We start from the raw sequence: 13,890 nt of genomic DNA, 5'->3' as shown, positions 1-13,890 counted from the left end.
GCAACATTCCATGAATATCTTGCCAAGGATTCAAAGATCCTAAGGGCAAGGAGATATGATTTATTTTTTATCGAATGGTAGGGCAAGGAGAAATGATATTAGATTCTTGTAAGCCTAGAACCATTCATAGAACCATTCATTGTTGGGGGTGAGACTGGATATCTCATATAAACTACAACTATCACAAGCATTGTCTCTACAATGACATAGGGTGACTTCTTTCAATCACTTAGGTACAGACCCTAAGCTGGTAAACGAGGGTGTTAAAGGCACACAAGAAAGCTTTAATGGATAATCTCTAACAAAATGAATAAATGGAGAGTAGATAAAAAGATGGAGCAAACTCACACATGTACAAGCTGGGGCCAACAAAATGACCAAAATGCCCATGGACATATATTACTATATCATCCTCACCACATCTCTCAAAATAAAATAAAATAAAACTAAACTTTATAAAATTAGCATAAAAAACACTTTCAAATAAAATAAAACTAAACTTTAAAACTTTGATAGTGAAACTTGTATTGATAACCACCACAAATTGAAATTGTTCATCTCATGGTCACTTCACAGAACAAATGAATCATGTGTTTTAATTACGGAATGCATGTGTAAATGGTCCTTGTTTCTCTAGAAAAGCGTTTAATTGCCCGTTCCTTTTTCTAAAGGCAAATTGTGAGATAACCACTAATGACGAATTCTAAACGACCAGAAATAGGACTATTGTATTGGTTACCATCACATATTCCTCATCTAACTCATGGTCTCTTCAAAAAAAAAAAAAAAAGTAACTATCTGCAAAAGCATTTAATTGCCTAACCATTTCCCTGACACCCTGTTTGGATTTCAAGAAAAATTTTCTTATTGGATTTTTTTTTTCTTTTCATAATCAACAGGGAGATGAAATGATTTAGGTTAATTTGGATGGATATTAACATAAATTATAAGTCTCTATGGTTAAAATTTGAATAGGGATCGATGAGGTATGAAAAACAACAACTAATTAGCTGTCGACACGTGACCCTAGAAGGGCCCACCACAAATCCGACATCTGCCCATGGGTGATCCGGTAATTACCTAAGAGCAGGTGAACCCAAACCCACAAAAGGGCCGACACCTGTCCTGGGGCAGGTAATCCAACCACCCCAGGTCTCCCTCTATAAAAGGCCTCTTAAGGCTCAAAGCAAAGGGTGATAACTTATGAACTACCACTTTTAAAGTTCCGGCTCTGCACTTCTGCTCATGACTTGAGTGTCGAAGGGCCCGTCCGGAGCAACGACTCCGGGTTGGTCTTCTGACCTCGTGTGCTCTTGTGCAGGGCTTAGTTCCTCCAGCTCAGGCCCTTGGGCCCACCAGATCACCTCTTTCGTCACTGCCGTATCTGTTACCAATTTGAGGCCTAACAGGGATGGTTCCAATTGTCTTCTTAGTGCGTTAAAAAAGTAAGAAATTTTAGAAATATGTTTCATGTCCAAGCTTTTCCACAAAATTCTTGCCATCCAAACAGGGCCTGAAGGCAGATTGTAAGATACCAGTCGATGCCAAATAATAAAATCTACGTTCTGTGAAGAGACCATTTGTTAAATGAGGACTGTCAAATGGGTAGGCCCCATGATAATAGCTCCAATAAGAGAGTTTTTATATAGTGTAAGCCCTATTATCCCCATATTTTTCAAAAAAGTACAGTAAGGACGATCCAAACCATCCATGTGATGAGCCACAACATAAATAGGCTGTGCCTAAAAAATCATTTCTATATGAAACCTCTATAGATCGGAGGGCTAGGATCATCCTATGGAAATGATTTTTGGGGTACAACCTATTTACATAGTGTTCCATCACATGTACGGTTTGGATCATCCTATGATGTGGTCCGTACAATACTTTTTGAAAAATACGGGACTGTAAGGGCTTACACCATATAAAATCTCCCAATAAGGATGCCAATATCAACTACTTTTATGAGAAATATTGTCGTAATACAAATTAATGGACATATCTCAATTCACAAACTCATGAACAGATGACGATTCAATCGTAATAAAATTAAATGGACATATCTTCGATATGTTACAACCCAACTGGGGGACCAACTTGGGTTGATTTTTGGGAATTCGGATTGAGCTTTAACCAGATAATCCTATCAGGTTTTAGGTTGATTCCAATTCATTTTTTATCGAAAGCTCAACCCGACCTTAGTCCGACCCCTAAACTCAACCAAGGGTGGAGTACGTCTCAAAACAACCAAACAAGGATAGGATCATTCGTATGACAAGTAGGGACAAGGATCTATTAATCATAATACAATTCGGTGGACATATCACAACTCAAATCACAATGACGTTATGATGGTTAATTATTTGGTACAACAATATTGCACATGGTGTGCGCGAACATTATTCATGACAGAAATGCATGTATTTAGAACTAAATTTTTTGGGGTGCAAAATATAGAGTAGGCATAAATCCATTGTGTGTTTAATAGCTATACAGAAATTTACACGCATAAGATATTTAATCACGTATTTAATAAAAGGGGTATTGATATCAAATCCATTATGTAGATTTGATATATGCGGATTCTCATTCTCCCTGTGTAGATGCGTTTTCAACATCTCCAAGGCGTGGGCCCCATAGAGTGGGTCGAACTCGGTTAGTGCTACTGGAAAATAAAATCGGAGAGGGTGGAAAAATCCAGAACAGGATAATATTTACACAGTGGGGTCGGAGCGTGACACCAACGATCCCGGAGAACTAAGCAGTCGATGAAGCACAAAAGCATAAAAAAGACCGACTGAGGATGTTTATAACTGTCCAAATGGGAACAGTTAGGATCCATTTGCAAGCCCAAACAAAATAAAGAAGTAGAAGGTGTATATGAATGACAAAAAGATGTTAAATTTATCATTACTCGAATGTTTTCATGATTTAAAATGTTGGTCTATACAAATGGCAAAAAGGGTAAATGACATAGTATCGTTTCAAACTTGAGAGTTTCTGTAGCAAAACTGGTCATCTACATGTTAGGATTGAATTGATGTTGTGAATACAAACATTAATAGTACTTGTTTTGTTTTCCACCACTTTCGTAGCTGGTGTGAGTGTGACAGTCACATGCTCATCCACCCTGTTTGGACTGCAAGGAAAACATTTCCGATGGAAAAAAAATTCTTGGACATTTTTTTTTCTTTCAACAATTTAGAGAAAAATGATATGATTATGGTTAATTTTATGATTATTGGTTCAAATTATCTTTTTTCAAGTAAGAAAAAAATAAGAAATTTAGAAATATTTTTCCTTTCCAAACTTTTCCAAAAAGTTACTGCAATCAAATCCAACCTTTTCAAAAAAGAGACCACCATTGAATCTTTTTGTTTTGTTTTTTTTACCGTGGGTTTCATTTGATTTTACCAACTTATAATCTCATACAAAATAGTGTTTCTAATATTTATTTTGATGCTTGGTCATGAATCAAGAGAGAAACGTACAATTTATTTGCACAGATTAATCCCCTTTTGTTGTGGTGGAAAGAATTGTTTCAGTATGGTTTTTTCAGTCACATCAGAGATCAATTTTTTGGATTTTTTATGCCATGCATTTGTAAATATGGATTCATGATTCTAATACTTATCCAAACACTGCAATCGGAATTGACATTCCCTTTACCAGGGCAATTGGAATTGGAAAGGAATTTGATACCAATGCAGATTCCTGATTCTTTTAATCCAAACGCACCCTAGGGTTTGGTATCTCTCATAATCGTATTAAAAGTGGACATGAAGCACAGGACATCACATGGGTGAGTCCTTGATGAACTGGGTAATGTTATAGTGTTTATTATTCCTCGGGAACTCTATGTAAAAGGAAAATTGCGAATTCCATTACATTAAATACAAAGAGTAATGAGCTAGTTTCCTAAATAATAAAGGAAACGTTACAAAACCATTAATCTACTTTCCCAAATAATAAAGGAAATGTTACAAACGGATAATTCCTAATAAAGAAGTAAATATTCTAATTGGCAATAGTTGCCATTTAACAACATAACAAATATCTGGTCTGGTAAGAGTAAGATATTGTAATGCTCCAACAATACTGCGATATTCAAGAGGTTCTGGAAGAAGAGAGCCTTCAGAGATAGACAATTTAGAACCATTAGTAACAGGTGTAGAGCATGGCTTGCAGCCTATCATTCATGTGCGGCGAAGAATATCCAACATATACTTGGTTTGAGTGAGAAGAATGCCTGATGAAGAGCGTTTGGCCTCAACACCCAAAAAATAGTGAAGATCACCGAGATCTTTCATAGCAAATTGTTTCCCTAATTGGCGAATGAAGTTAGAAATAAGTGTTGTATTGTTGCCGGCGAGGATAATATCATCGACATAGAGTAAGAGAACAATGGTGCCAACAGAGCAAGAATAAACAAACATGGAAGTATCTGCCATACTGCGATGAAATCTAGTAGTAAGAAGAAAGGAGCTAAACCGTTGAAACCACGCACGTGGCACCTAACGAAGTCCATAGATGGCCTTATGTAACTTGCAGACATACTGAGGATGAGTAGCATCAATGAAGCCAGGGGTTGGTCCATGTAAACCTCTTCTTCAAAAACACCATGAAGGAAGGCATTCTTAACATCAAGTTGACGAATAGACCAACCCTTGGAGACAACAACAATTAGAATGGTTCTTATGGTGGCAGGTTTGACAACAGGGCTGAATGTTTCTAAGAAATCAATGTCAGGCTGTTGGTGAAATCCTTTAGCAACGAGGCGTGCTTTGTATCTCTCAATTGTACCATTACTACGATGTTTAATGCGATAGACCCAGCAACAACCAACAACATTCATAGTAGGATGAAGAGGAACAAGGGTCCACGTGTTGTTTTGAAGAAGGGCATTGTATTCTTCAGACATTGCGGCTACCCACTTAGGATCACAAGATGCTTGTTTGTAGGTGGATGGCTCAAGGGAATCAGACTCAAGGATGGCTACATAGGCTGATGGAAGAGGATGTTTGGTGGCAAAGTACACTTTGGGCTTTCGAGTACCGTCTTGAAGACGTGTGACCATGAGATGTCGTGGTGGGGGTGGTGAAGGTGAGGATATGAGATCAACCAAAGGAGGGGATTGGGGTGGTGGTGGTGATGGGGATGCGAGATCAACCAAATGAGGTAGTTGCGGTGGTGACGAAGGAGCCGACTGAGAGAAGTCAGTGGGTAGTGTTGGTAGATCCACAATAGGGATAGGAATTGAGGTGGGAGCAGATTTCGCGATAGAGGGAGATTGAGACACAACATGCGAGACAACGAAGGGAAAAATGTCTTCATTAAAGACAACGTGTCGCGAGATATAAACACGTCCTGATGTGGATTCATAACATCGATATCCTTTTTGAGTGTCATTGTAGCCTAGGAAAACACATGAGAGTGACTTAGGACTCCGTTTGTCACGCTAATATGGCCTAAGATAGGGAAAACACTGACATCCAAATATGCGAAGTAGCCCATAAGCTAGACTTTGTCCATAAAGAGTTTCATGAGGAGATTTGCCATGTAGTACAGGTGTAGGCAACCGATTAATTAAATAAACAGCAGCATAGAAAGCCTCAAGCCAAAAACGTTTATGCATGGAAGCTTGAAATAGAAGAGTGGTACCCATCTCACTAATATGTCTAATCTTGCGCTCAACTACCCCATTTTGTTCAGGAGTATGGGGACATGATATTCGCAAAATAATACCACATTTATCTAAAAACTTTTTAAATTCCCCTTTTGTTAACTCATAGGCACCATCACATTGAAAACACTTAATAGTAGTAGAGAAGAGATTTTCAGCCATCAACTTAAAGTGTCTAAAGCACTCAATGCTAGCAGACTTAACAACTAGAGGATAAATCCAAGCATAGCGACTGAAGTCATCAATAAACAAAATATAGTACTTGAAACCACTAGCAGAATTAACTGGTGCAGGTCCCCAAATATCACAATGGACAAGTTGCAATGGAGCAGTAGACTGTCTACTAGATGAAGAGAATGAAAGTTTCCTACTTTTACCCATCTGACAAGAGTCACAAATAGTATTAACAGATAAGAAGTCTGAAAATTCTATGGTTCTACTCATCTTAAAATCAGAAAGTATCCTTGCACCAGGATGTCCAAGTCGCCTATGCCAGATGCTTGCAGGTGCTTTGGTTCCATAATACGTGATGAACTGCTTAGTAACTTCATCCTGACAACGTACTGCAATAGGATAGAGGTTCTCCTTAACGGGGCCTGTTAGAACTGGTGTCTTGGTCCGCAGATCCTTAATAGAAAAGCCCCATGGAAAAAATTCAACAGAACAATTATTATCCTTTGTGAGTTGTGCAATTGATAACAAGTTTTGTGTAATGCCAGGTACTAGAAGAACATTTTGAAGTGCCAATTTAGATTGCGGAGTAGAAATAAATGAGTGGCCAATTTTCTTAATAGGCAGTGCCTTACCATCACCAATGAAGACTTGATCGGATCCATCGTAAGCATGTGACTGCTGAAGGAGTGATGGGTCAAACCTCATATGACTGGTCGCTCCTGAATCGGGAATCCATTGCGAATTGCGGGAGTACTTTGTTGTCCTTGATTTTGAGGAGCAAGACGTAAGCCTGCAAAATCATGAGATAGCCCACTACTGCGATAAGATCCATAACGAAAATAACACTTATCTGCCTCATGACCCAATTTTTTGCATATTTGACACCGATCAGATGATTTGGAGTTGGAACGGTTGTTGTTGGAGTTGCGAGGCTGGTTGTTGGAATTGTGAGGCTGATTGTTGCGGCTAGTATCAATTTGTCGAGGACCAGATCCAGAACCATAAGACAAGCCACGATTCCAAGAGTTGTTATTCCGTCTATTGGAGTTAGGGGTGTAAACGAGCCGAGCCGAGCTTGGCCAGGCTCGGCTCGACTCGTTAAGCTCCAAAGCTCGGCTCGGCTCCGTCAGGCTCGGCCAGGCTCGCGAGCCTTAACGAGCTTTTGTTATATTAAGTTCACACCCCTCATCTTCCCTGGACAGCCCTATCTAGTGTAATTTGAGTACTCTTTTTACACTATGGGGGGTAGTCCAAGTAACAAATGGGGTTCCAAAAAAGAAGTGACATATTTTGCCTCTCCTTTTCACTCCCTGGACAACCCTTTTAGTGTATATATTAATATATAACATATATATTTAAAGAGAAAACGGTTCCTGCACATATGTGTAGATAAGTTATCTACACACTAGCTTAAAATACAGTGGGGGCCACATTATTTGGGTGATCCAAACCATTCATTTTTAAGGCCCTCACATAGATAGGGTGTCCACAAAAAATTAGATCCATAGGATCATCCTAACCATTCGAACTGTGGAGGCAAAAAATGGACTAATTTGTGAAGGTTTAAAGACATCCATTTTACCTCCACAAATCGTAGGGTTTGGATGATCCTATGGATCTGATTTTTTGTAGACACCCTATCTATGTGAGGCCTTTAAAATGGATGGCTTGGATCACCCAAACAATGTGGGCCCCCACTGTATTTTAAGCTAGTGTGTAGAGAACTCTCTACACATATGTGTAGGAACCGTTTTCTCATATTTAAATATATTAAATGCTTAACGAGCCTTAACGAGCCGAGCCGAGCCGAGCCTGGCCTATCTTGGGCTCAGCTCGTTAAGCTTAACGAGCCTGGACAGCCGGCTTGGCTCGGCTCGTTAAGGATTCGAGCCGAGCTTTTTCCGAGCCGAGCTCGAGTGAGCTTCCGAGCCCGAGCCAAAATTGACACCCTTAATTGGAGTTGTTGTTGCGTTGTCCATTCTTGTGATTTTGGCTAGTGTATAGTGCCGATTGGTTGCCTAAATCAGTGATGGCAACAGACATGCGAGCGAGTCGTTGTTCATGACTCAAAAGACGAGCACGCAGCTCATTGAAAGTTGGCGCATTCGATCTACTCTCCATGGCAACGACAAAGGAATCATACTCCGTACATAATCCATTAAGAGTCGATGTGACAAGGTCACTATCTTGTAAACGGTCATTAATGGCAGCCAAGGAGTCAGAAATTGATTTGATAGTTTGAAGATATTTGGTGATGGTTTTTGAGCCTTTTTTGAGTTCAATGAGTTCGTTTCGAAAGAAAGAACGTCTTGCTTGTGATTGTTGGATGAAGAGTTCATGTAGTGTATCCCATATTTCTTTTGAGGTTGGAATACCAAGTATTTGTGCAGACAATCCTTCGGTTAGAGTTGCATTGATACAACTCTTGACATAATGGTCAGTTTTCCGCCATTTTGTGTATTCTAGGTTAGCAATGGTACCGGTTTTGGAGGTATTTTCAATTGTTTTTGGTTGTGCCTCAATGGAACCGTCAACATGGCCCAAAAGATCGGAGGAGATCAAAATGGACTCCATTTGATCTTTCCACAGTAGGTAGTTGGATCCGTCAAGTTTTACGAAAACAAAGTTCGTGATATTTGGAAAGGGAAAGGATGAGGAAAAGGCCATGAGAAACTGATTAGCAAAGAGAATGGTATAAAGAGAGAAAATTAAGAGATAGATATTTGCAATTTAAGAGGAGAAATTATAGACAGAGGAGAAAGAAGGGTTATTTATGGTGTACCTCTTAATGAATTAAGAGAGGAGTAGATCCAATGGTTTGCCGTGAGAGGTTGAAGACAATGCACATATCAACCTGTGCTCTGATACCATAAAAGGAAAATTGCACCTTGTATTTTTGGTGTAGCTCTCAACGTGAGAAGCTAGCAGAATTCCATTACATTAAATACAAAGAGTAATGAGCTAGTTTCCTAAATAATAAAGGAAACGTTACAAAACCATTAATCTACTTTCCCAAATAATAAAGGAAATGTTACAAACGGATCATTCCTAATAAAGAAGTAAATATTCTAATTGGCAATAGTTGCCATTTAGGTTCCACATGAATTCTGTCCATGATATTACCCATTCAGCCACTCCATGATTTCCTTCCTTGAAATTGTTGTCTATTGAATGCTGCCTTTTATATCTTATCACTATGAAGTGCCATAACAAAGACTTGAATTTGAGAGGATTCTTTTGCTAGTGTTACATGTGATGTAAGAGGCTATAAATAATCTCATCTTTTGTCTCGCTATCTTAGCTTTACTAAGAAACATGGCTCTTCCTCTTCTCTCTCTGTTCACCCATTTCTCCTTTGTACACTTAACCACCATTGCTTACAGCTCGGAGAAATTTAAACATGGCTAAGAAAATCACATGTGCTCAAAGCACCCAAAAGTTGCAACCGACCACTAACCGGAGATCATCAAATTACCGAAAAAGTTTTGGGGATTATGATTTCATTCAGTCACTAAAGAGTGATTACATGGTGATTATCCTACTATTTAACTTTTCCTCGATTAATTTATTTTTAAAAATTTTGGTTATTATAATTATTATTCTATTTGTAAAAATTAATATTATTAGAAAATTCCTAAAGATTTTTGACAAATTCTCCAATATCTACTAATCATACTAATTCTTCCATCCAGTGTACAGGGTGACATGTATGAGAGACGGCTCGAAAAGCTAAAGGGAGAAGTGAGGTGTTTTGTCGAAAAGGTTGACAGACCCTTAGTAGCTCAGCTAAAACCGATAGATACACTCCAACGCCTTGGTTTGGGATATCACTTCAAGAAGGAGATCAAAGAAGCCTTAAGTATCGATGGATACAAAAACATGAAGATAGAGTATGATCTCTACGCTACGGCTCTACGATTTAGGCTCCTCAGACAACATGGGTTTGAGGTCTCACAAGGTAAATATGCTCGAGTAACACAGCCTTACATTCTTTTAAGCTTGTTATGATCTTTAACTTTTCTTCTACAGACGTTTTTAATGTCTTTAAGGACAAAAAACACCAACTGGGTCTCTCTACCTGGCCAGTACGGCATCGAAGGAAAATCCGTCTGGCAAAAGGTGGTCCGTTGGCAATCGAAAAACTGATCTAATATCTGCATTCGATTTTAGATATGTTTTCCAACTTCCTCCAACTCCGTACTGTATGGTCGAAGAGAATTTGACTGGAGTTAGTTGCATTAGTCCACTGAATATCGGTAGGTTTACTCTGAAAATTTACTCTCTGTAGATCCCAAAAATTTCCGGATGTTTGGTGCTAACTCTTTCTTTAATATAGGTTTGGGGAAATAAGATACCACGGTTCTCACTTAATGTAACTATTTGAATAATTGACTTCATTTTACAATATACTTCTTTCCCTAATGTAGGCAGAGCGCGAGAGAGGTGATGCTTCGGAATCTATCCAATGTTACATGCATGATACATACGCTCACCAGGTAGTAGCTCGAGAACATATAAGAAGTCTAATTGATGATATGTGGAAGAAGATGAATGAAGAGAATGTCTGTTCTTCACTTCCCGAACCACTTATCAATGCCGCATTCGATTTTGCAAGGGTTGCCCAATGCTTTATGAATACGGCGACGGATTTAGTGTTCCAAACAACGAAACCAAGGAGCGACTCATGTCATTGTTGGTTGAACCAATATCAATTAAGGAGTAATAAGAGCTGGTTTGTTTTATGTAGACGATAGGGATGAACATTAGTTTCATACTAATGATTTTGGATTAAAACTTGATTTATTATTGTTTAAATAAACTATGCACTTTATGTAAGAAGTTGTAGAGAGAAACTTATCTTTCATTACCAAAAAAGTTTATCTTTGAAATTTTGTGGACCATGAGGTCCATGAGGTTTTATTCACCGTACATTCATTATTCAATGGGATTTGCTAGCGTCCATTGCAAAAGGCATTTCGCAGATGGTCTTTCGCATGTCAGAGCAGCCACAAAGGCTCACTTTTCAACAGATTTTGTCACCATTCACTAGGTGGCTGCTCTGACGTGCGACTTACCATCTACAAAATGCCTTTCGCGATGTACACGCAAATCCCATTATTCAGTAGTAAATTGCAAGCAACTTCATCATGGATCTTTCCATTCCATATATAAACAATTTTCTTTAAGAAATGTGGGCCCACAATCATTCAAGACTTATAAACCAAGGAGGAATTCTAATAAAAAAGGTAGACCATGGCACTTCAAATCTCAGTACAAGGGGGGTATCCTAGCTTATAGGCAACTTTGGATGAATTTATGACAAAAGTTGATGGGTAGCTTTGGAAAAAAACAAAAACCATGCCTTCAAAATTTTGTTAAATATGCCATAAAAGCCATTATTTGTACATGGCAATTGCTTTATGGCATTTAGCTTTAGTGGGCTAGTAAATTCACCCGCTTTTAGTCGTGAATGGAGAAACTCTACTGTTTTCATCAAAATAGGAAAAATATAAAGATACCAACCTTTCAACGGCATCTGTAAAAAGGATTAGTTCTTCTAGGGAACCATAGAGATCATAAAACTCAGGTAATCACTTCTCTGCAGTCACCAAACTCAGGTTCTGACACAATTCCATGAGACCATACAAAGCATTCGAACAAATGGTCTCTAGGAAAGCTCAAGTGCTTTCCAAGACCCAAACTCTGCCACCACCTAAGACACAAGAGCAGCGAATATGAACTATATCATTCCTTTAAAAGATAGCGTTAAAGAAAATTATAGTGTAAATTAAAACAGGAGTGTGATTAATATAATAGTGTAGTGCTGACATTTGCTTTGAATGAAGATGTTGATGAAACTCAACAGAGGCATAAAACATATGGTGATTTAAACTTGCAAGAATTGAAATTTCTTTATTAATTCAACATGATAAGAGGGTTTTCATAAAAAGAAATGATACTCATGTCAATAAATGGTTTATTTTTAGAAAAATCAGAAGATATATTGATTTTAAAAAATTCTGAGCATTTCTTGAGAAACAAAAGTAGTTATGATATCAAGACAATAGGAAGTGAATGGGGCAATGATCATACTTCAGAAGAGTTTGAAAAAAGAAAAATGAAGCTAAAACAATTAATAATCAGTGGACAGTCTTAAAACCCACAACAGAATGGGAGTTGTCTGGGATGTGAAAATGAAAATTGTAGAAATCGAAAGATGCAATTATAAATGAGAAAGATATGCTCAAGTCTTTTCGGGCCAAAGTTATAAATACAAATGTTTATTTACTTAATTGTCAATACACAAATTGTTTACGATAAAACTCCTTTTGAAGCATGGACTGGAAATGATTTTAAAATTTAGTTGTATTTTCTGAAGTATGAAAAAAAAAAATGAAGCTAAAACAATTAATAATCAGTGGACAGTCTTAAAACCCACAACAGAATGGGAGTTGTCTGGGATGTGAAAATGAAAATTGTAGAAATGGAAAGATCCAATTATAAATGAGAAAGATATGCTTAAGTCTTTTCGGGCCAGAGTTATAAATACAAATGTTTATTTACTTAATCGTCAATACACAAATTGTTTACGATAAAACTCCTTCTGAAGCATGGACTGGAAATGATTTTAAAATTTAGTTGTATTTTCAATGCATTCCTTCTAAAAATACAAAGATTGGATGAAACAGGTATAAGATATATTTTTGTTTGGTACAGTTCAGAATCGAAAGGTATAGGTATCACTTATACAATCTTGATACTAGAAAATTAATTTTTAGTTGAGATGTTTTTGTTTGCTACAAATGCTCTAACCTAGATATGAGTTTTATATTGTTCTGGTATATGGCTTGTACAATGTTGTAATCCAGCTTTGCTAACTCAAATAACAAAGGGTTCATATCTTCTTCTTCGACGTACGTTTCTATATACCACCTAGCCTCTAACCTTGGCATCCTTCAATGGAAAGGAAGCTCCAAGGCATGCTCTACATTTCTTTTCAGATTCTGTCCTATGCTTTTCCCTTTGAGATCCCTAAGATGCCTTGTTGTGAAAGCCTTGGCCTCGTCCAACACAATCTCCCCTTCGAAAGCAAGGTGCGAAGCTTCATACAAGCTCAACATCCCCTCTGTTTCCTCACAGAGCGACTCCATGAAGTCACCCTGTATGTACCTAAAGCCATGAAAAACATCTGTACGTAGAAGAAAAGTTAGAGATCATAAGAAGCTTAAAATAATCCACCATTGTGTCATTGAAACATATTTACCTTGTGAGACCTCAAACCCATGTTGTCTAAGGAGCCTAAATCGCAAAGCTTCCGTGTAGAGATCATACTCCTTCTTCATGGATGCTATAATACTTAAAGCTTCTTTGATCTCCTTCTTGAAATGATATCCCAAACCAAGGCAGCCTAGGGAGATAAGGAAATCTAACATAAGCCGTTACATATCTGGAGAGATAGATATGCTCTCCTAGCAAGAGTATAGTAACAGTGTATCAGAGTGAGTACTTATCCTAGAGACATTGAACTTTTGAATCTGACATGGAAGAACCATGCATGCTGGAGAGCAAATGAAGTAAGATGGCAAAAAAAATATAGAGGAATGCTAGATTCACAGGCACCTTTGCAAAATAAGGAGCAAAGGGCTTTCCTATTGGTCAAAAGCAAAGAGCGGCCCTACTGGTCAATTATCATGTAACTGCTTTTAATAATAGTATTTGACCAATATAGGGACGCCCTTTGCTCCGTATTTTGCAAGGGCGCCTGTGAATCTAGCATTCCTCAAAATCAGAAAAAATAAAAAACATGAAAATTTTTATTTGGGTGTAATTAGGGCTGCAACTCGGGTCGGGCGGGTCGGGTTTTGGAGAACCCAACCCTACCCGAGAAATATCTCGGGTCGGGTCGGGTTTTTTTTCGGAAAACCCACGATTCCCAAACCCGGCCCTACCCATGATAAATCTCGGGTCGGTTCGGGTCGGGTCGGGTTTTTTCACGTTGACGCAAATTTTTAAGGAAAATTCTTGTTTGGCAA

General features: G+C 38.1%; 1 pseudogene; it reads right to left on the bottom strand.

Annotated features, from left to right (window-relative positions):
• Positions 1-12,813: 12,813 nt before the first annotated feature.
• On the bottom strand, positions 12,814-13,200 carry LOC143857675 (alpha-terpineol synthase, chloroplastic pseudogene; annotated as a pseudogene).
• Between the last annotated feature and the right edge of the window lie 690 nt (positions 13,201-13,890).

The sequence above is a fragment of the Tasmannia lanceolata genome, unplaced genomic scaffold, assembly GCF_043159265.1.
Source record: "Tasmannia lanceolata isolate RefF3 unplaced genomic scaffold, GAP_Taslan_0.1 ptg000025l, whole genome shotgun sequence".
NCBI lineage: Eukaryota > Viridiplantae > Streptophyta > Magnoliopsida > Canellales > Winteraceae > Tasmannia > Tasmannia lanceolata.
Note: the sequence above shows the minus strand (reverse complement) of the source record. Positions and strands in the feature narration are given on the sequence as shown.